Consider the following 19684-nt stretch of genomic DNA (forward strand, 5'->3'; position numbering starts at 1 on the left):
TTGTTTGTTTGGCCAAGTATTTGTGACCTGTAGTTAAGGTGCTGCTTGTTGACTATTATTTTACTGTAGGATCATGTGAGGTTAATAGTATTTTGTTGATCTTCCTGTAAAGTGTGTTAGGAAGACTGCTAAATTTAGTACAGTAACAATAAATAAGCTTATCTGTTCATGTAAGGTGCTTTGGTTGTATGTTTATATTCTTGTGTTAGTGTTTCATTAATCACAGAGAATTTTTTATTTTAGATTAATTTATTTTATTTTATTGGTTTAACAATAGAGCTAAAAATAATAGACATCAGAGATGCACAAATGTAAATGTGTTTGGTGTGTACAAAACACATAAAGGAAATACGTTTGTCTTAACCAACTTGTCCATCCACAATCCAGGTTATAACAGCATGAATAATTCCCATTTACAAAGTACTGCATAAACAGTACTAAAATTCATATACATTCCATACAAAGTGGGCATGTTTTAATATGGTTTTACATGGGTATCCACCTTTTTCTCGAACGCGGAAGTAAGTGATGTGTCGTATTTCCTTTCCGGTCCGAGACTTCCGGTTCAATAGCCAGCCGGTAGAAAACAGATGTAGTGGGAGCACGCATAAAACATGATTTAAACTGTTAATATTTACTAACTTACACATGCCATGTATGAACCAGTGTGAGGATGAAATTAAGAAGTGGCTTAATATATGAAGATATATTCAATCATTTTGTGTTGTTGATCGGAGGTGATGGGTCTTACGTGAGCAAATATAAAAACACAGAGACATACCAGTATCTTTACAATGGGAAAGTCAATTTTGTACATGGAATTTACAAAGACTTCATGTTTTTAACCTTTATATGGGTATCCACCTTTTTCTCGAACGCGATGTAACGTATTTCCTTTCCTGTCCGAGACTTCCGGTTCAATAGCCAGCCGGTAGAAAACAGTGTAGTGGGAGCATGCATAAAACATGATTTAAACAGTAAATATTTACTTACTTACACCTGCCATGTATGAACCAGTGTGAGGATGAAATTAAGAAGTGGCTTGATATATGAAGATATATTCAATCATTTCGTTTTGTTGATCGGAGGTTACGGGTCTTCAATGAGCAAATTTAAAAGCACATACCAGTATCTTTACAATGGGAAAGTCAGTCGAGTGTTTGAACTTGGAATTTACAAAGACTTCATTTAACCTTTTCAGGGGCTGGTTTAAAATGTCACAACTGTCCCTCTTTTTTTAAACGGCAATTTTTAATGGACTTCATGGCGACACGTCAAGCTTCACGCCGTCCGTCACAGCAGTATCTTTCTCATTCAACACATTGTAAGTTTTTTTAACAAACCATAATAAACATATTAAACTACTACATGTATTGAGTATTGGTTTCCTTTTACGAAAATATAATTACATTGCTTCTTACGCACTAGGTGGAGACATGAGCTTACTTTTTAAAGGTTTGCTTTTTTTATGTAAAACATGACAAAAGTATGCGTAAACACATTACGAACTATTATATACATTAACAAAGCAGATTATGTCATATTAATTCTGTACTGTAATCGCATTTTTGTAATAATATATAGTAGCAGAATAAGTAAATCAACTAAATCAGCATATTTTTATCAGCATAATATTAGTTGATTTTAAACAATTATTGTATTTATTGTTTACTAGTAGTTACTATGAAAGGTTTTACTGGATGGGTTTGTTAATACAGATCATGAGTGCATGTGCGCCACATACACATTCAGTTCTTGTGCATGGATTATGGTTAAAACAAATGTTTTGTTGAGATTTACTGCGTTTGTTTTAGCTATTATGACTACCCCTAACTGCACAAATTATGTCGGTCTTCCTGTATTTTATAATAAACATTAAACAGCCAGTCAAAACGGCACACTTGTGTCCTTCGCAATAGACTACCATTAGCTTTAGTGGCTCAGCAGAAGTCATAAACAGGAAAGCTCAAAGATGGCGGCGCCCACATTTACGTCCAGAAACAGGTGGATAGATAAAACTGTAATACAATCAAGTGCAGATTGCCCCTCAGTAAAATTTATTGTATCATACTTATTTGCTTAAACATCTAAAGTTCAGTTTTTTACAAGAAAAGCATCATTATGGTTACATGAGTAAGATACACATGATTGAGAGATACTAGAGCCTATTTGGAGACCACAGTGTAACTCGTTTGCCAAATGTGACTCTTCATTTATTTAATTAGTTAGTTCATGGTAGTGCAACTTAACTCGGCCCTCTTGCAATGAGTTGTGGGTAATATCAGCTGTTTGAGGCCCTCTCCCACATGGCACACTCCGGACTTATGGACTTTTTGTCCACACTTTGATGACATCATGTAGTGCAAACTTTAGGGACCCTTGACACGAGTGAGTCCAGGAGGCTGCACCGGAGTTGTATTTTGGGACAGACTCAAGCGTTTCGACGGCGCTGTTTGGATTATCTATTAAACTACCTCCCTATTTTAAATACAAACTTTGAAGGCGGGTTAATGTGTTTAACGGAACGTAAATTACTGGAGTGTAATAGCATATACCCTTACATGTTACAATGTAAATAGTCCTCAGATTTTATATTATATTGTATTACCAGACGTTCATGGGAAATCTGATGTAAACAATAGACTATATATCTATATTTCACGGATTATACGCATTTGTGGATAAAAATTATCATTGGATAATTCACACATCTGAAACAGACTGGATTCGACTTGTGATCAACACAAAGGTAAAAAGTCATGTTTATTTTTGCATGTTGTCATTTGGCCTTCTGTCAAAAAATACTACATATGATGCTAGAACATCTGCATCTCAAAACGGCTTTACAGGGGGTATAGCTTAGCTAAATGAGATTTAGCCATATTGTCTCCCCAGCTGTAAAGAAGAGTACCATCCGTTTCGATTTTCTCGGTATGAGTTTTTCTGAGTTCCTATATTCAAATGGCCACAACTTCTCAGTTTTCCATGTGTTACACATCGTTGGAAAGCTTAGAAACTGCACTTTAAGAATCTGTGAATAACTCAAAATGGCCCAGATCCGACTTGTGTCACTACTTTCCGTGATTGGTCACATTTAACCAACTAGAGTCCCCCGCTGTACCAACTGAGCTATCGAAGAGGTGTAATGAGGTAATTTAAACAGGTATGTGTGGGTAGTGGGGTGATATACCATTAGCATGATGCAGTTTGAAGAACAGCAAATTAAAGAAAAAAACTCCTTCGAGCCGGATTTGAACCAGCGACCTAAGGATGGCAATTTAACCAACTACAGTCCTCCGCTCTACCAACTGAGCTATCGAAGGGTTGAGATGGTCGAATTTACACAGGTTTGTGAGGGTAGCACAGTGATATACAGTTAACAGGAAGCAGTTTGAGAAACAGCGGATTAAAATCGTCCTTCGAGCAGAAATTGAACCAGCGACCTAAGGATGACAATTTAATCAACTACAGTCCTCCGCTCATTTACACAGGTTTGTGAGGGTAGCACAGTGACATACCGTTCACAAGAAGCAGTTTGAGAAACAGCGGATTAAAATCATCCTTCGAGCCGGAATTGAACCAGCGACCTAAGGATGACAATTTAACCAACTACAGTCCTCCGCTCTACCAACTGAGCTATCGAAGGGTTGAGATGGTCGAAATTACACAGGTTTGTGAGGGTAGCACAGTAATATACAGTTAACAGGAAGCAGTTTGAGAAACAAGGGATTAAAATTGTACTTCTAGCCGTAATTGAACCAGCGACATAAGGATGACAATTTAATCAACTAGAGTCCTGCGCTCTACAAACTGAGCTATCGAAGGGTTTATAAGAACTAATTTACACAGGTTTGTGAGGGTAGCACAGTGATATACTGTTAACAGGAAGCAGTTTGAGAAACAGTGGATTAAAATCGTCCTTCGAGCCGGAATTGAACCAGCGACCTAAGGATGACAATTTAACCAACTACAGTCCTCCGCTCTACCAACTGAGCTATCGAAGGGTTTAGAAGATCTAATTTACAAAGGTTCGTGAGGGTAGCACAGTGATATACAGTTACCAGGAAGCAGTTTGAGAAACAGCGGATTAAAATCGTCCTTCGAGCCGGAATTGAACGAGCGACCTAAGGATGGCAATTTAACCAACTACAGTCCTCCGCTCTACCAACTGAGCTATCGAAGGGTTGAGATGGTTGAATTTACACAGGTTTGTGAGGGTAGCACAGTGATATACAGTTAACAGGAAGCAGTTTGAGAAACAGCGGATTAAAATCGTCCTTCGAGCAGAAATTGAACCAACGACCTAAGGATGACAATTTAATCAACTACAGTCCTCCGCTCATTTACACAGGTTTGTGAGGGTAGCACAGTGACATACCGTTCACAAGAAGCAGTTTGAGAAACAGCGGATTAAAATCATCCTTCGAGCCGGAATTGAACCAGCGACCTAAGGATGACAATTTAACCAACTACAGTACTCCGCTCTACCAACTGAGCTATCGAAGGGTTGAGATGGTCGAAATTACACAGGTTTGTGAGGGTAGCACAGTAATATACAGTTAACAGGAAGCAGTTTGAGAAACAAGGGATTAAAATTGTACTTCTAGCCGTAATTGAACCAGCGACATAAGGATGACAATTTAATCAACTAGAGTCCTGCGCTCTACAAACTGAGCTATCGAAGGGTTTATAAGAACTAATTTACACAGGTTTGTGAGGGTAGCACAGTGATATACTGTTAACAGGAAGCAGTTTGAGAAACAGTGGATTAAAATCGTCCTTCGAGCCGGAATTGAACCAGCGACCTAAGGATGACAATTTAACCAACTACAGTCCTCCGCTCTACCAACTGAGCTATCGAAGGGTTTAGAAGATCTAATTTACAAAGGTTCGTGAGGGTAGCACAGTGATATACAGTTAACAGGAAGCAGTTTGAGAAACAGCGGATTAAAATCGTCCTTCGAGCCGGAATTGAACGAGCGACCTAAGGATGGCAATTTAACCAACTACAGTCCTCCGCTCTACCAACTGAGCTATCGAAGGGTTGAGATGGTTGAATTTACACAGGTTTGTGAGGGTAGCACAGTGATATACTGTTCACAAGAAGCAGTTTGAGAAACAGCGGATTAAAATCGTCCTTCGAGCCGGAATTAAACCAGCGACCTAAGGATGACTATTTAACCAACTACAGTCCTCCGCTCTACCAACTGAGCTATCGAAGGGTTGAGATGGTCGAAATTACACAGGTTTGTGAGGGTAGCACAGTAATATACAGTTAACAGGAAGCAGTTTGAGAAACAAGGGATTAAAATTGTCCTTCTAGCCGTAATTGAACCAGCGACATAAGGATGACAATTTAATCAACTACAGTCCTGCGCTCTACCAACTGAGCTATCGAAGGGTTTATAAGAACTAATTTACACAGGTTTGTGAGGGTAGCACAGTGATATACAGTTAACAGGAAGCAGTTTGAGAAACAGCGGATTAAAATCGTCCTTCGAGCAGAAATTGAACCAGCGACCTAAGGATGACAATTTAATCAACTACAGTCCTCCGCTAATTTACACAGGTTTGTGAGGGTAGCACAGTGATATACAGTTAACAGGAAGCAGTTTGAGAAACAGCGGATTAAAATCGTCCTTCGAGCCGGAATTGAACCAGCGACCTAAGGATGGCAATTTAACCAACTACAGTACTCCGCTCTACCAACTGAGCTATCGAAGGGTTGAGATGGTCGAAATTACACAGGTTTGTGAGGGTAGCACAGTAATATACAGTTAACAGGAAGCAGTTTGAGAAACAAGGGATTAAAATTGTACTTCTAGCCGTAATTGAACCAGCGACATAAGGATGACAATTTAATCAACTAGAGTCCTGCGCTCTACAAACTGAGCTATCGAAGGGTTTATAAGAACTAATTTACACAGGTTTGTGAGGGTAGCACAGTGATATACTGTTAACAGGAAGCAGTTTGAGAAACAGTGGATTAAAATCGTCCTGCGAGCCGGAATTAAACCAGCGACCTAAGGATGACAATTTAACCAACTACAGTCCTCCGCTCTACCAACTGAGCTATCGAAGGGTTTAGAAGATCTAATTTACACAGGTTCGTGAGGGTAGCACAGTGACATACCGTTCACAAGAAGCAGTTTGAGAAACAGCGAATTAAAATCGTCCTTCGAGCCGGAATTGAATCAGCGACCTAAGGATGACTATTTAACCAACTACAGTCCTCCGCTCTACCAACTGAGCTATCGAAGGGTTGAGATGGTCGAAATTACACAGGTTTGTGAGGGTAGGACAGTAATATACAGTTAACAGGAAGCAGTTTGAGAAACAAGGGATTAAAATTGTCCTTCTAGCCGTAATTGAACCAGCGACATAAGGATGACAATTTAATCAACTACAGTCCTGCGCTCTACCAACTGAGCTATCGAAGGGTTTATAAGAACTAATTTACACAGGTTTGTGAGGGTAGCACAGTGATATACAGTTAACAGGAAGCAGTTTGAGAAACAGTGGATTAAAATCGTCCTTCGAGCCGGAATTGAACCAGCGACCTAAGGATGACAATTTAACCAACTACAGTCCTCCGCTCTACCAACTGAGCTATCGAAGGGTTTAGAACAACTAATTTACACAGGTTTGTGAGGGTAGCACAGTGATATACAGTTAACAGGAAGCAGTTTGAGAAACAGCGGATTAAAATCGTCCTTCGAGCCGGAATTGAACCAGCGACCTAAGGATGACAATTTAACCAACTACAGTCCTCCGCTCTACCAACTGAGCTATCGAAGGGTTTAGAAGATCTAATTTACACAGGTTCGTGAGGGTAGCACAGTGATATACAGTTAAAAGGAAGCAGTTTGAGAAACAGCGGATTAAAATCGTCCTTCGAGCCGGAATTGAACCAGCGACCTAAGGATGGCAATTTAACCAACTACAGTCCTCCGCTCTACCAACTGAGCTATCGAAGGGTTGAGATGGTTGAATTTACACAGGTTTGTGAGGGTAGCACAGTAAAATACAGTTAACAGGAAGCAGTTTGAGAAACAAGGGATTAAAATTGTCCTTCTAGCCGTAATTGAACCAGCGACATAAGGATGACAATTTAATCAACTACAGTTCTGCGCTCTACCAACTGAGCTATCGAAGGGTTTATAAGAACTAATTTACACAGGTTTGTGAGGGTAGCACAGTGATATACAGTTAACAGGAAGCAGTTTGAGAAACAGCGGATTAAAATCGTCCTTCGAGCAGAAATTGAACCAGCGACCTAAGGATGACAATTTAATCAACTACAGTCCTCCGCTAATTTACACAGGTTTGTGAGGGTAGCACAGTGATATACAGTTAACAGGAAGCAGTTTGAGAAACAGCGGATTAAAATCGTCCTTCGAGCCGGAATTGAACCAGCGACCTAAGGATGGCAATTTAACCAACTACAGTCCTCCGCTCTACCAACTGAGCTATCGAAGGGTTGAGAAGGTTGAATTTACACAGGTTTGTGAGGGTAGCACAGTGATATACAGTTAACAGGAAGCAGTTTGAGAAACAGTGGATTAAAATCGTCCTTCGAGCCGGAATTGAACCAGCGACCTAAGGATGACAATTTAACCAACTACAGTCCTCCGCTCTACCAACTGAGCTATCGAAGGGTTTAGAAGATCTAATTTACACAGGTTTGTGAGGGTAGCACAGTAATATACAGTTAACAGGAAGCAGTTTGAGAAACAAGGGATTAAAATTGTCCTTCTAGCCGTAATTGAACCAGCGACATAAGGATGACAATTTAACCAACTACAGTCCTGCGCTCTACCAACTGAGCTATCGAAGGGTTGAGAAGGTTGAATTTACACAGGTTTGTGAGGGTAGCACAGTGATATACAGTTAACAGGAAGCAGTTTGAGAAACAGTGGATTAAAATCGTCCTTCGAGCCGGAATTGAACCAGCGACCTAAGGATGACAATTTAACCAACTACAGTCCTCCGCTCTACCAACTGAGCTATCGAAGGGTTTAGAAGATCTAATTTACACAGGTTTGTGAGGGTAGCACAGTAATATACAGTTAACAGGAAGCAGTTTGAGAAACAAGGGATTAAAATTGTCCTTCTAGCCGTAATTGAACCAGCGACATAAGGATGACAATTTAACCAACTACAGTCCTGCGCTCTACCAACTGAGCTATCGAAGGGTTTATAAGATCTAATTTACACAGGTTTGTGAGGGTAGCACAGTGATATACAGTTAACAGGAAGCAGTTTGAGAAACAGCGAATTAAAATCGTCCTTCGAGCCGGAATTGAACCAGCGACCTAAGGATGGCAATTTAACCAATTACAGTCCTCCGCTCTACCAACTGAGCAATCGAAGGGTTGAGATGGTCGAATTTACACAGGTTTGTGAGGGTAGCACAGTAAAATACAGTTAACAGGAAGCAGTTTGAGAAACAAGGGATTAAAATCGTCCTTCGAGCCGGAATTGAACCAGCGACCTAAGGATTACAATTTAACCAACTACAGTCCTCCGCTCAACCAACTGAGAAGTGTAATGAGGTAATTTACACAGGTATGTGAGGGTAGTGTGGTGATATACCATTAACAGGATGCAGTTTGAAGAACAGCAAATTAAAGAGAAAAACTCCTTCGAGCCGGATTTGAACCAGTGACCTAAGGATGGCAATTTAACCAACTACAGTCCTCCGCTCTACCAACTGAGCTATCGAAGGGTTGAGATGGTCGAATTTACACAGGTTTGTGAGGGTAGCACAGTGATATACAGTTAACAGGAAGCAGTTTGAGAAACAGCGGATTAAAATCGTCCTTCGAGCAGAAATTGAACCAACGACCTAAGGATGACAATTTAATCAACTACAGTCCTCCGCTCATTTACACAGGTTTGTGAGGGTAGCACAGTGACATACCGTTCACAAGAAGCAGTTTGAGAAACAGCGGATTAAAATCATCCTTCGAGCCGGAATTGAACCAGCGACCTAAGGATGACAATTTAACCAACTACAGTACTCCGCTCTACCAACTGAGCTATCGAAGGGTTGAGATGGTCGAAATTACACAGGTTTGTGAGGGTAGCACAGTAATATACAGTTAACAGGAAGCAGTTTGAGAAACAAGGGATTAAAATTGTACTTCTAGCCGTAATTGAACCAGCGACATAAGGATGACAATTTAATCAACTAGAGTCCTGCGCTCTACAAACTGAGCTATCGAAGGGTTTATAAGAACTAATTTACACAGGTTTGTGAGGGTAGCACAGTGATATACTGTTAACAGGAAGCAGTTTGAGAAACAGTGGATTAAAATCGTCCTTCGAGCCGGAATTGAACCAGCGACCTAAGGATGACAATTTAACCAACTACAGTCCTCCGCTCTACCAACTGAGCTATCGAAGGGTTTAGAAGATCTAATTTACAAAGGTTCGTGAGGGTAGCACAGTGATATACAGTTAACAGGAAGCAGTTTGAGAAACAGCGGATTAAAATCGTCCTTCGAGCCGGAATTGAACCAGCGACCTAAGGATGACAATTTAACCAACTACAGTCCTCCGCTCTACCAACTGAGCTATCGAAGGGTTTAGAAGATCTAATTTACACAGGTTCGTGAGGGTAGCACAGTGATATACAGTTAACAGGAAGCAGTTTGAGAAACAGCGGATTAAAATCGTCCTTCGAGCCGGAATTGAACCAGCGACCTAAGGATGGCAATTTAACCAACTACAGTCCTCCGCTCTACCAACTGAGCTATCGAAGGGTTGAGATGGTCGAATTTACACAGGTTTGTGAGGGTAGCACAGTGACATACCGTTAACAGGAAGCAGTTTGAGAAACAAGGGATTAAAATTGTCCTTCTAGCCGTAATTGAACCAGCGACATAAGGATGACAATTTAATCAACTACAGTCCTGCGCTCTACCAACTGAGCTATCGAAGGGTTTATAAGAACTAATTTACACAGGTTTGTGAGGGTAGCACAGTGATATACAGTTAACAGGAAGCAGTTTGAGAAACAGCGGATTAAAATCGTCCTTCGAGCAGAAATTGAACCAGCGACCTAAGGATGACAATTTAATTAACTACAGTCCTCCGCTAATTTACACAGGTTTGTGAGGGTAGCAAAGTGACATACCGTTCACAAGAAGCAGTTTGAGAAACAGCGGATTAAAATCATCCTTCGAGCCGGAATTGAACCAGCGACATAAGGATGACAATTTAACCAACTACAGTCCTCCGCTCTACCAACTGAGCTATCGAAGGGTTGAGATGGTCGAAATTACACAGGTTTGTGAGGGTAGCACAGTAATATACAGTTAACAGGAAGCAGTTTGAGAAACAAGGGATTAAAATTGTACTTCTAGCCGTAATTGAACCAGCGACATAAGGATGACAATTTAATCAACTAGAGTCCTGCGCTCTACAAACTGAGCTATCGAAGGGTTTATAAGAACTAATTTACACAGGTTTGTGAGGGTAGCACAGTGATATACTGTTAACAGGAAGCAGTTTGAGAAACAGTGGATTAAAATCGTCCTTCGAGCCGGAATTGAACCAGCGACCTAAGGATGACAATTTAACCAACTACAGTCCTCCGCTCTACCAACTGAGCTATCAAAGGGTTTAGAAGATCTAATTTACACAGGTTCGTGAGGGTAGCACAGTGATATACAGTTAACAGGAAGCAGTTTGAGAAACAGCGGATTAAAATCGTCCTTCGAGCCGGAATTGAACCAGCGACCTAAGGATGGCAATTTAACCAACTACAGTCCTCCGCTCTACCAACTGAGCTAACGAAGGGTTGAGATGGTCAAATTTACACAGGTTTGTGAGGGTAGCACAGTGACATACCGTTCACAAGAAGCAGTTTGAGAAACAGCGGATTAAAATCGTCCTTCGAGCCGGAATTGAACCAGCGACCTAAGGATGACTATTTAACCAACTACAGTCCTCCGCTCTACCAACTGAGCTATCGAAGGGTTGAGATGGTCGAAATTACACAGGTTTGTGAGGGTAGCACAGTAATATACAGTTAACAGGAAGCAGTTTGAGAAACAAGGGATTAAAATTGTCCTTCTAGCCGTAATTGAACCAGCGACATAAGGATGACAATTTAATCAACTACAGTCCTTCGCTCTACCAACTGAGCTATCGAAGGGTTTATAAGAACTAATTTACACAGGTTTGTGAGGGTAGCACAGTGATATACAGTTAACAGGAAGCAGTTTGAGAAACAGTGGATTAAAATCGTCCTTCGAGCCGGAATTGAACCAGCGACCTAAGGATGACAATTTAACCAACTACAGTCCTCCGCTCTACCAACTGAGCTATCGAAGGGTTTACAAGATCTAATTTACACAGGTTTGTGAGGGTAGCACAGTGATATACAGTTAACAGGAAGCAGTTTGAGAAACAGCGGATTAAAATCGTCCTTCGAGCCGGAATTGAACCAGCGACCTAAGGATGACAATTTAACCAACTACAGTCCTCCGCTCTACCAACTGAGCTATCGAAGGGTTTAGAAGATCTAATTTACACAGGTTCGTGAGGGTAGCACAGTGATATACAGTTAACAGGAAGCAGTTTGAGAAACAGCGGATTAAAATCGTCCTTCGAGCCGGAATTGAACCAGCGACCTAAGGATTACAATTTAACCAACTACAGTCCTCCGCTCAACCAACTGAGAAGTGTAATGAGGTAATTTACACAGGTATGTGAAGGTAGTGTGGTGATATACCATTAACAGGATGCAGTTTGAAGAACAGCAAATTAAAGAGAAAAACTCCTTCGAGCCGGACTTGAACCAGCGACCTAAGGATGGCAATTTAACCAACTACAGTCCTCCGCTCTACCAACTGAGCTATCGAAGGGTTGAGATGGTCGAAATTACACAGGTTTGTGAGGGTAGCACAGTAATATACAGTTAACAGGAAGCAGTTTGAGAAACAAGGGATTAAAATTGTACTTCTAGCCGTAATTGAACCAGCGACATAAGGATGACAATTTAATCAACTAGAGTCCTGCGCTCTACAAACTGAGCTATCGAAGGGTTTATAAGAACTAATTTACACAGGTTTGTGAGGGTAGCACAGTGATATACTGTTAACAGGAAGCAGTTTGAGAAACAGTGGATTAAAATCGTCCTTCGAGCCGGAATTGAACCAGCGACCTAAGGATGACAATTTAACCAACTACAGTCCTCCGCTCTACCAACTGAGCTATCGAAGGGTTTAGAAAATCTAATTTACACAGGTTTGTGAGGGTAGCACAGTAATATACAGTTAACAGGAAGCAGTTTGAGAAACAAGGGATTAAAATTGTCCTTCTAGCCGTAATTGAACCAGCGACATAAGGATGACAATTTAATCAACTACAGTCCTGCGCTCTACCAACTGAGCTATCGAAGGGTTTATAAGAACTAATTTACACAGGTTTGTGAGGGTAGCACAGTGATATACAGTTAACAGGAAGCAGTTTGAGAAACAGCGGATTAAAATCGTCCTTCGAGCAGAAATTGAACCAGCGACCTAAGGATGACAATTTAATCAACTACAGTCCTCCGCTAATTTACACAGGTTTGTGAGGGTAGCACAGTGATATACAGTTAACAGGAAGCAGTTTGAGAAACAGCGGATTAAAATCGTCCTTCGAGCAGAAATTGAACCAGCGACCTAAGGATGACAATTTAATCAACTACAGTCCTCCGCTAATTTACACAGGTTTGTGAGGGTAGCACAGTGATATACAGTTAACAGGAAGCAGTTTGAGAAACAGCGGATTAAAATCGTCCTTCGAGCCGGAATTGAACCAGCGACCTAAGGATGGCAATTTAACCAACTACAGTCCTCCGCTCTACCAACTGAGCTATCGAAGGGTTGAGATGGTCGAATTTACACAGGTTTGTGAGGGTAGCACAGTGACATACCGTTCACAGGAAGCAGTTTGAGAAACAGCGGATTAAAATCGTCCTTCGAGCCGGAATTGAACCAGCGACCTAAGGATGACTATTTAACCAACTACAGTCCTCTGCTCTACCAACTGAGCTATCGAAGGGTTGAGATGGTCGAAATTACACAGGTTTGTGAGGGTAGCACAGTAATATACAGTTAACAGGAAGCAGTTTGAGAAACAAGGGATTAAAATTGTCCTTCTAGCCGTAATTGAACCAGCGACATAAGGATGACAATTTAATCAACTACAGTCCTTCGCTCTACCAACTGAGCTATCGAAGGGTTTATAAGAACTAATTTACACAGGTTTGTGAGGGTAGCACAGTGATATACAGTTAACAGGAAGCAGTTTGAGAAACAGTGGATTAAAATCGTCCTTCGAGCCGGAATTGAACCAGCGACCTAAGGATGACAATTTAACCAACTACAGTCCTCCGCTCTACCAACTGAGCTATCGAAGGGTTGAGATGGTCGAAAATACACGGGTTTGTGAGGGTAGCACAGTAATATACAGTTAACAGGAAGCAGTTTGAGAAACAAGGGATTAAAATTGTACTTCTAGCCGTAATTGAACCAGCGACATAAGGATGACAATTTAATCAACTAGAGTCCTGCGCTCTACAAACTGAGCTATCGAAGAGTTTATAAGATCTAATTTACACAGGTTTGTGAGGGTAGCACAGTGATATACTGTTAACAGGAAGCAGTTTGAGAAACAGTGGATTAAAATCGTCCTTCGAGCCGGAATTGAACCAGCGACCTAAGGATGACAATTTAACCAACTACAGTCCTCCGCTCTACCAACTGAGCTATCGAAGGGTTTAGAAAATCTAATTTACACAGGTTTGTGAGGGTAGCACAGTAATATACAGTTAACAGGAAGCAGTTTGAGAAACAAGGGATTAAAATTGTCCTTCTAGCCGTAATTGAACCAGCGACATAAGGATGACAATTTAATCAACTACAGTCCTGCGCTCTACCAACTGAGCTATCGAAGGGTTTATAAGCACTAATTTACACAGGTTTGTGAGGGTAGCACAGTGATATACAGTTAACAGGAAGCAGTTTGAGAAACAGCGGATTAAAATCGTCCTTCGAGCAGAAATTGAACCAGCGACCTAAGGATGACAATTTAATCAACTACAGTCCTCCGCTAATTTACACAGGTTTGTGAGGGTAGCACAGTGATATACAGTTAACAGGAAGCAGTTTGAGAAACAGCGGATTAAAATCGTCCTTCGAGCAGAAATTGAACCAGCGACCTAAGGATGACAATTTAATCAACTACAGTCCTCCGCTAATTTACACAGGTTTGTGAGGGTAGCACAGTGATATACAGTTAACAGGAAGCAGTTTGAGAAACAGCGGATTAAAATCGTCCTTCGAGCAGAAATTGAACCAGCGACCTAAGGATGACAATTTAATCAACTACAGTCCTCCGCTAATTTACACAGGTTTGTGAGGGTAGCAAAGTGACATACCGTTCACAAGAAGCAGTTTGAGAAACAGCGGATTAAAATCATCCTTCGAGACGGAATTGAACCAGCGACCTAAGGATGACAATTTAACCAACTACAGTCCTCTGCTCTACCAACTGAGCTATCGAAGGGTTGAGATGGTCGAAATTACACAGGTTTGTGAGGGTAGCACAGTGATATACAGTTAACAGGAAGCAGTTTGAGAAACAAGGGATTAAAATTGTACTTCTAGCCGTAATTGAACCAGCGACATAAGGATGACTATTTAATCAACTAGAGTCCTGCGCTCTACAAACTGAGCTATCGAAGGGTTTATAAGAACTAATTTACACAGGTTTGTGAGGGTAGCACAGTGATATACTGTTAACAGGAAGCAGTTTGAGAAATAGTGGATTAAAATCGTCCTTCGAGCCGGAATTGAACCAGCGACCCAAGGATGACAATTTAACCAACTACAGTCCTCCGCTCTACCAACTGAGCTATCGAAGGGTTTAGAAGATCTAATTTACACAGGTTCGTGAGGGTAGCACAGTGATATACAGTTAACAGGAAGCAGTTTGAGAAACAGCGGATTAAAATCGTCCTTCGAGCCGGAATTGAACCAGCGACCTAAGGATGACAATTTAATTAACTACAGTCCTCCGCTAATTTACACAGGTTTGTGAGGGTAGCAAAGTGACATACCGTTCACAAGAAGCAGTTTGAGAAACAGCGGATTAAAATCATCCTTCGAGCCGGAATTGAACCAGCGACCTAAGGATGACAATTTAACCAACTACAGTCCTCCGCTCTACCAACTGAGCTATCGAAGGGTTGAGATGGTCGAAATTACACAGGTTTGTGAGGGTAGCACAGTAATATACAGTTAACAGGAAGCAGTTTGAGAAACAAGGGATTAAAATTGTACTTCTAGCCGTAATTGAACCAGCGACATAAGGATGACAATTTAATCAACTAGAGTCCTGCGCTCTACAAACTGAGCTATCGAAGGGTTTATAAGAACTAATTTACACAGGTTTGTGAGGGTAGCACAGTGATATACTGTTAACAGGAAGCAGTTTGAGAAACAGTGGATTAAAATCGTCCTTCGAGCCGGAATTGAACCAGCGACCTAAGGATGACAATTTAACCAACTACAGTCCTCCGCTCTACCAACTGAGCTATCAAAGGGTTTAGAAGATCTAATTTACACAGGTTCGTGAGGGTAGCACAGTGATATACAGTTAACAGGAAGCAGTTTGAGAAACAGCAGATTAAAATCGTCCTTCGAGCCGGAATTGAACCAGCGACCTAAGGATGGCAATTTAACCAACTACAGTCCTCCGCTCTACCAACTGAGCTATCGAAGGGTTGAGATGGTCGAATTTACACAGGTTTGTGAGGGTAGCACAGTGACATACCGTTCACAAGAAGCAGTTTGAGAAACAGCGGATTAAAATCGTCCTTCGAGCCGGAATTGAACCAGCGACCTAAGGATGACTATTTAACCAACTACAGTCCTCCGCTCTACCAACTGAGCTATCGAAGGGTTGAGATGGTCGAAATTACACAGGTTTGTGAGGGTAGCACAGTCATATACAGTTAACAGGAAGCAGTTTGAGAAACAAGGGATTAAAATTGTCCTTCTAGCCGTAATTGAACCAGCGACATAAGGATGACAATTTAATCAACTACAGTCCTTCGCTCTACCAACTGAGCTATCGAAGGGTTTATAAGAACTAATTTACACAGGTTTGTGAGGGTAGCACAGTGATATACAGTTAACAGGAAGCAGTTTGAGAAACAGTGGATTAAAATCGTCCTTCGAGCCGGAATTGAACCAGCGACCTAAGGATGACAATTTAACCAACTACAGTCCTCCGCTCTACCAACTGAGCTATCGAAGGGTTTAGAAGATCTAATTTACACAGGTTTGTGAGGGTAGCACAGTGATATACAGTTAACAGGAAGCAGTTTGAGAAACAGCGGATTAAAATCGTCCTTCGAGCCGGAATTGAACCAGCGACCTAAGGATGACAATTTAACCAACTACAGTCCTCCGCTCTACCAACTGAGCTATCGAAGGGTTTAGAAGATCTAATTTACACAGGTTCGTGAGGGTAGCACAGTGATATACAGTTAACAGGAAGCAGTTTGAGTAACAGCGGATTAAAATCGTCCTTCGAGCCGGAATTGAACCAGCGACCTAAGGATTACAATTTAACCAACTACAGTCCTCCGCTCAACCAACTGAGAAGTGTAATGAGGTAATTTACACAGGTATGTGAGGGTAGTGTGGTGATATACCATTAACAGGATGCAGTTTGAAGAACAGCAAATTAAAGAGAAAAACTCCTTCGAGCCGGATTTGAACCAGCGACCTAAGGATGGCAATTTAACCAACTACAGTCCTCCGCTCTACCAACTGAGCTATCGAAGGGTTGAGATGGTCGAATTTACACAGGTTTGTGAGGGTAGCACAGTGATATATAGTTAACAGGAAGCAGTTTGAGAAACAGCGGATTAAAATCGTCCTTCGAGCAGAAATTGAACCAGCGACCTAAGGATGACAATTTAATCAACTACAGTCCTCCGCTCATTTACACAGGTTTGTGAGGGTAGCACAGTGACATACCGTTCACAAGAAGCAGTTTGAGAAACAGCGGATTAAAATCATCCTTCGAGCCGGAATTAAACCAGCGACCTAAAGGTCTTGACACACCGGGACGTTTTTCGTGCGCGTTTATCGTCTGCGTTTAACGTGACGTTTTTTTGCTTTCACACCCAGACGATTTTTACTGGCGCTGAGCCGAGTGAGGTGCAAATTCACCCCTGGACGTTAGATGGCGCTTAATACAAAACAGATTTATGCCGGTACACAAGGGGGCGCAGCAAAACTTTATGCTTCTGTTCTGACACTCACTTGTCACACAGAAGAAGAAAGCCACACGCTAGTCAATAACAAGTCATATGCTTGCTTTTAACAAAACATGGATATTACTAGTAGCAGCTCGATTTCTAACAGCAGCAACTATACAAAGACTACTTCAACTCACCATCAGGACTCACCATCAGCTACTTGACAGTATGATCATGTGAAACATGATCTTCTCAGATAAAAGGAAACTGTGCATTCGTGTTATAGTCATTATAATTGCCATTTTGAAAACGGTGTGTTTATAATATTTATATATATATATTCTTAACCAACTACAGTCCTCCGCTCTACCAACTAAGCTATCGAAGGGTTGAGATAGTCGAAATTACACAGGTTTGTGAGGGTAGCACAGTAATATACAGTTAACAGGAAGCAGTTTGAGAAACAAGGGATTAAAATTGTCCTTCTAGCCGTAATTGAACCAGCGACATAAGGATGACAATTTAATCAACTACAGTCCTGCGCTCTACCAACTGAGCTATCGAAGGGTTTATAAGAACTAATTTACACAGGTTTGTGAGGGTAGCACAGTGATATACAGTTAACAGGAAGCAGTTTGAGAAACAGCGGATTAAAATCGTCCTTCGAGCAGAAATTGAACCAGCGACCTAAGGATGACAATTTAATCAACTACAGTCCTCCGCTAATTTACACAGGTTTGTGAGGGTAGCAAAGTGACATACCGTTCACAAGAAGCAGTTTGAGAAACAGCGGATTAAAATCATCCTTCAAGCCAGAATTGAACCAGCGACCTAAGGATGACAATTTAACCAACTACAGTCCTCCGCTCTACCAACTGAGCTATCGAAGGGTTGAGATGGTCGAAATTACACAGGTTTGTGAGGGTAGCACAGTAATATACAGTTAACAGGAAGCAGTTTGAGAAACAAGGGATTAAAATTGTACTTCTAGCCGTAATTGAACCAGCGACATAAGGATGACAATTTAATCAACTAGAGTCCTGCGCTCTACAAACTGAGCTATCGAAGGGTTTATAAGAACTAATTTACACAGGTTTGTGAGGGTAGCACAGTGATATACTGTAAACAGGAAGCAGTTTGAGAAACAGTGGATTAAAATCGTCCTTCGAGCCGGAATTGAACCAGCGACCTAAGGATGACAATTTAACCAACTACAGTCCTCCGCTCTACCAACTGAGCTATCGAAGGGTTTAGAAAATCTAATTTACACAGGTTTGTGAGGGTAGCACAGTAATATACAGTTAACAGGAAGCAGTTTGAGAAACAAGGGATTAAAATTGTCCTTCTAGCCGTAATTGAACCAGCGACATAAGGATGACAATTTAATCAACTACAGTCCTGCGCTCTACCAACTGAGCTATCGAAGGGTTTATAAGAACTAATTTACACAGGTTTGTGAGGGTAGCACAGTGATATACAGTTAACAGGAAGCAGTTTGAGAAACAGCGGATTAAAATCGTCCTTCGAGCAGAAATTGAACCAGCGACCTAAGGATGACAATTTAATCAACTACAGTCCTCCGCTAATTTACACAGGTTTGTGAGGGTAGCACAGTGATATACAGTTAACAGGAAGCAGTTTGAGAAACAGCGGATTAAAATCGTCCTTCGAGCAGAAATTGAACCAGCGACCTAAGGATGACAATTTAATCAACTACAGTCCTCCGCTAATTTACACAGGTTTGTGAGGGTAGCACAGTGATATACAGTTAACAGGAAGCAGTTTGAGAAACAGCGGATTAAAATCGTCCTTCGAGCCGGAATTGAACCAGCGACCTAAGGATGGCAATTTAACCAACTACAGTCCTCCGCTCTACCAACTGAGCTATCGAAGGGTTGAGAAGGTTGAATTTACACAGGTTTGTGAGGGTAGCACAGTGATATACAGTTAACAGGAAGCAGTTTGAGAAACAGCGGATTGAAATCGTCCTTCGAGCAGAAATTGAACCAGCGACCTAAGGATGACAATTTAATCAACTACAGTCCTCCGCTAATTTACACAGGTTTGTGAGGGTAGCAAAGTGACATACCGTTCACAAGAAGCAGTTTGAGAAACAGCGGATTAAAATCATCCTTCGAGCCGGAATTGAACCAGCGACCTAAGGATGACAATTTAACCAACTACAGTCCTCCGCTCTACCAACTGAACTATCGAAGGGTTGAGATGGTCGAAATTACACAGGTTTGTGAGGGTAGCACAGTAATATACAGTTAACAGGAAGCAGTTTGAGAAACAGCGGATTAAAATCGTCCTTCGAGCCGGAATTGAACCAGCGACCTAAGGATGACAATTTAACCAACTACAGTCCTCCGCTCTACCAACTGAGCTATCGAAGGGTTTAGAAGATCTAAT

At 41.3% G+C, this 19684-nt stretch overlaps 1 protein-coding gene and 30 non-coding genes across 35 annotated transcripts in view; 1 reads left to right on the top strand and 30 right to left on the bottom strand.

Annotated features, from left to right (window-relative positions):
* Window positions 1-19684, top strand: part of prom1b (prominin 1 b) — a 72627-nt gene that overhangs the window by 2834 nt on the left and 50109 nt on the right. The gene's annotated exons all lie outside the window — the stretch shown is intronic.
* On the bottom strand, window positions 3237-3323 carry trnay-gua (transfer RNA tyrosine (anticodon GUA)). The gene is given in 2 exon segments: window positions 3237-3272; window positions 3287-3323. It is a non-coding gene; the product is annotated as a tRNA-Tyr (tRNA).
* On the bottom strand, window positions 3560-3646 carry trnay-gua (transfer RNA tyrosine (anticodon GUA)). The gene is given in 2 exon segments: window positions 3560-3595; window positions 3610-3646. It is a non-coding gene; the product is annotated as a tRNA-Tyr (tRNA).
* On the bottom strand, window positions 3918-4004 carry trnay-gua (transfer RNA tyrosine (anticodon GUA)). Its single transcript is given in 2 exon segments — window positions 3918-3953; window positions 3968-4004. It is a non-coding gene; the product is annotated as a tRNA-Tyr (tRNA).
* trnay-gua (transfer RNA tyrosine (anticodon GUA)) lies at window positions 4778-4864 on the bottom strand. The gene is given in 2 exon segments: window positions 4778-4813; window positions 4828-4864. It is a non-coding gene; the product is annotated as a tRNA-Tyr (tRNA).
* trnay-gua (transfer RNA tyrosine (anticodon GUA)) lies at window positions 6533-6619 on the bottom strand. The gene is given in 2 exon segments: window positions 6533-6568; window positions 6583-6619. It is a non-coding gene; the product is annotated as a tRNA-Tyr (tRNA).
* Window positions 6712-6798, bottom strand: trnay-gua (transfer RNA tyrosine (anticodon GUA)). The gene is given in 2 exon segments: window positions 6712-6747; window positions 6762-6798. It is a non-coding gene; the product is annotated as a tRNA-Tyr (tRNA).
* On the bottom strand, window positions 6891-6977 carry trnay-gua (transfer RNA tyrosine (anticodon GUA)). Its single transcript is given in 2 exon segments — window positions 6891-6926; window positions 6941-6977. It is a non-coding gene; the product is annotated as a tRNA-Tyr (tRNA).
* Window positions 7393-7479, bottom strand: trnay-gua (transfer RNA tyrosine (anticodon GUA)). Its single transcript is given in 2 exon segments — window positions 7393-7428; window positions 7443-7479. It is a non-coding gene; the product is annotated as a tRNA-Tyr (tRNA).
* Window positions 7572-7658, bottom strand: trnay-gua (transfer RNA tyrosine (anticodon GUA)). Its single transcript is given in 2 exon segments — window positions 7572-7607; window positions 7622-7658. It is a non-coding gene; the product is annotated as a tRNA-Tyr (tRNA).
* Window positions 7930-8016, bottom strand: trnay-gua (transfer RNA tyrosine (anticodon GUA)). Its single transcript is given in 2 exon segments — window positions 7930-7965; window positions 7980-8016. It is a non-coding gene; the product is annotated as a tRNA-Tyr (tRNA).
* trnay-gua (transfer RNA tyrosine (anticodon GUA)) lies at window positions 9323-9409 on the bottom strand. Its single transcript is given in 2 exon segments — window positions 9323-9358; window positions 9373-9409. It is a non-coding gene; the product is annotated as a tRNA-Tyr (tRNA).
* Window positions 9502-9588, bottom strand: trnay-gua (transfer RNA tyrosine (anticodon GUA)). The gene is given in 2 exon segments: window positions 9502-9537; window positions 9552-9588. It is a non-coding gene; the product is annotated as a tRNA-Tyr (tRNA).
* trnay-gua (transfer RNA tyrosine (anticodon GUA)) lies at window positions 9681-9767 on the bottom strand. The gene is given in 2 exon segments: window positions 9681-9716; window positions 9731-9767. It is a non-coding gene; the product is annotated as a tRNA-Tyr (tRNA).
* Window positions 10899-10985, bottom strand: trnay-gua (transfer RNA tyrosine (anticodon GUA)). The gene is given in 2 exon segments: window positions 10899-10934; window positions 10949-10985. It is a non-coding gene; the product is annotated as a tRNA-Tyr (tRNA).
* On the bottom strand, window positions 11257-11343 carry trnay-gua (transfer RNA tyrosine (anticodon GUA)). The gene is given in 2 exon segments: window positions 11257-11292; window positions 11307-11343. It is a non-coding gene; the product is annotated as a tRNA-Tyr (tRNA).
* Window positions 11436-11522, bottom strand: trnay-gua (transfer RNA tyrosine (anticodon GUA)). The gene is given in 2 exon segments: window positions 11436-11471; window positions 11486-11522. It is a non-coding gene; the product is annotated as a tRNA-Tyr (tRNA).
* On the bottom strand, window positions 11790-11876 carry trnay-gua (transfer RNA tyrosine (anticodon GUA)). Its single transcript is given in 2 exon segments — window positions 11790-11825; window positions 11840-11876. It is a non-coding gene; the product is annotated as a tRNA-Tyr (tRNA).
* On the bottom strand, window positions 12148-12234 carry trnay-gua (transfer RNA tyrosine (anticodon GUA)). The gene is given in 2 exon segments: window positions 12148-12183; window positions 12198-12234. It is a non-coding gene; the product is annotated as a tRNA-Tyr (tRNA).
* Window positions 12794-12880, bottom strand: trnay-gua (transfer RNA tyrosine (anticodon GUA)). The gene is given in 2 exon segments: window positions 12794-12829; window positions 12844-12880. It is a non-coding gene; the product is annotated as a tRNA-Tyr (tRNA).
* trnay-gua (transfer RNA tyrosine (anticodon GUA)) lies at window positions 13331-13417 on the bottom strand. The gene is given in 2 exon segments: window positions 13331-13366; window positions 13381-13417. It is a non-coding gene; the product is annotated as a tRNA-Tyr (tRNA).
* On the bottom strand, window positions 13689-13775 carry trnay-gua (transfer RNA tyrosine (anticodon GUA)). The gene is given in 2 exon segments: window positions 13689-13724; window positions 13739-13775. It is a non-coding gene; the product is annotated as a tRNA-Tyr (tRNA).
* Window positions 15160-15246, bottom strand: trnay-gua (transfer RNA tyrosine (anticodon GUA)). The gene is given in 2 exon segments: window positions 15160-15195; window positions 15210-15246. It is a non-coding gene; the product is annotated as a tRNA-Tyr (tRNA).
* trnay-gua (transfer RNA tyrosine (anticodon GUA)) lies at window positions 15697-15783 on the bottom strand. The gene is given in 2 exon segments: window positions 15697-15732; window positions 15747-15783. It is a non-coding gene; the product is annotated as a tRNA-Tyr (tRNA).
* On the bottom strand, window positions 15876-15962 carry trnay-gua (transfer RNA tyrosine (anticodon GUA)). The gene is given in 2 exon segments: window positions 15876-15911; window positions 15926-15962. It is a non-coding gene; the product is annotated as a tRNA-Tyr (tRNA).
* On the bottom strand, window positions 16234-16320 carry trnay-gua (transfer RNA tyrosine (anticodon GUA)). Its single transcript is given in 2 exon segments — window positions 16234-16269; window positions 16284-16320. It is a non-coding gene; the product is annotated as a tRNA-Tyr (tRNA).
* On the bottom strand, window positions 16413-16499 carry trnay-gua (transfer RNA tyrosine (anticodon GUA)). The gene is given in 2 exon segments: window positions 16413-16448; window positions 16463-16499. It is a non-coding gene; the product is annotated as a tRNA-Tyr (tRNA).
* trnay-gua (transfer RNA tyrosine (anticodon GUA)) lies at window positions 16767-16853 on the bottom strand. The gene is given in 2 exon segments: window positions 16767-16802; window positions 16817-16853. It is a non-coding gene; the product is annotated as a tRNA-Tyr (tRNA).
* Window positions 18434-18520, bottom strand: trnay-gua (transfer RNA tyrosine (anticodon GUA)). Its single transcript is given in 2 exon segments — window positions 18434-18469; window positions 18484-18520. It is a non-coding gene; the product is annotated as a tRNA-Tyr (tRNA).
* trnay-gua (transfer RNA tyrosine (anticodon GUA)) lies at window positions 19080-19166 on the bottom strand. The gene is given in 2 exon segments: window positions 19080-19115; window positions 19130-19166. It is a non-coding gene; the product is annotated as a tRNA-Tyr (tRNA).
* trnay-gua (transfer RNA tyrosine (anticodon GUA)) lies at window positions 19582-19668 on the bottom strand. The gene is given in 2 exon segments: window positions 19582-19617; window positions 19632-19668. It is a non-coding gene; the product is annotated as a tRNA-Tyr (tRNA).

Source organism: Paramisgurnus dabryanus, chromosome 4 (genome assembly GCF_030506205.2).
Source record: "Paramisgurnus dabryanus chromosome 4, PD_genome_1.1, whole genome shotgun sequence".
NCBI lineage: Eukaryota > Metazoa > Chordata > Actinopteri > Cypriniformes > Cobitidae > Paramisgurnus > Paramisgurnus dabryanus.